The following is an 827-nucleotide window of genomic DNA, read 5'->3' as shown; positions in this document are numbered from 1 at the left end:
CGGTGGCAGCGCCAGCCAGCCCCACTCCTGGCCCCAGGCTGGCACACTGGATGCTAGGGTCCCAGCAAGGGGTGGGGGGGCGGCATCGGGGCTTGGGGAGAGGGAGCCGAGCACCCCAAAAGCATCTCCTGTTTGTGGGGACCTTTGGGTGGCACAGGCAGGAGATGACAGGAGGGTGGGGATCCTGTAGGACTCCAAGACCAACAGGGGGGAATACCTCCGACCAAGGAGGGAGTTTGTCCCCATTGTCCTGGAGCTAAGGGCCCATCCAGGTCCCTATGGCCTGGGTTGTGATGGTGATCGGGAGGGTCACTCCGAAATACCTATGCCAGCACACATTGGTACAGCAGGTTGTGGAGATCCTCCTCCCAGCAAGGGCAGATCAACCCATAGCTGTGCCCCCAAAAAGCCCAGGAGAGGCTGCCTAGTCTGGCTCAGCCCCCCATGCTGCCATCTTGTGGGTGCCCACAGAGGGAGCTCGTACCAGCCTCCCACTCTCTCTCACACTACTTTAATTTAGATTGATGCCTTTTCAGAGTGCTGCTGCTCTTGGGGCAGGGGTAAGACCCTGCTCTCTGCAACACTGCTGCTGGGGGGTCCCAGGGCCCTGACCCTGGGCCCTCAGGAGCCCCAGGAGGGTGTGTGGTGTGGGCTGCAGAGCCCATCCCGCATCCCCACCTCCCCCTCTGCCCTGAGCCCCTCACCTCCTGCCCCTCTCTCAGCCATGGCATCTGTGTGGGCACAGCACTGAGAGCCTCCCTCTGTTGCAGGGGCCCCGAGCCCCTCTGCCTGAGCCTGGCAACCTCTCCGGGCAGTGGTGGAGGTGC

The sequence above is a fragment of the Merops nubicus genome, unplaced genomic scaffold (assembly GCF_000691845.1).
Source record: "Merops nubicus isolate BGI_N331 unplaced genomic scaffold, ASM69184v1 scaffold39218, whole genome shotgun sequence".
In the NCBI taxonomy this organism is placed as follows: domain Eukaryota; kingdom Metazoa; phylum Chordata; class Aves; order Coraciiformes; family Meropidae; genus Merops; species Merops nubicus.
The sequence above is the reverse complement of the archived record's forward strand: the minus strand, read 5'-3'. Positions refer to the sequence as shown.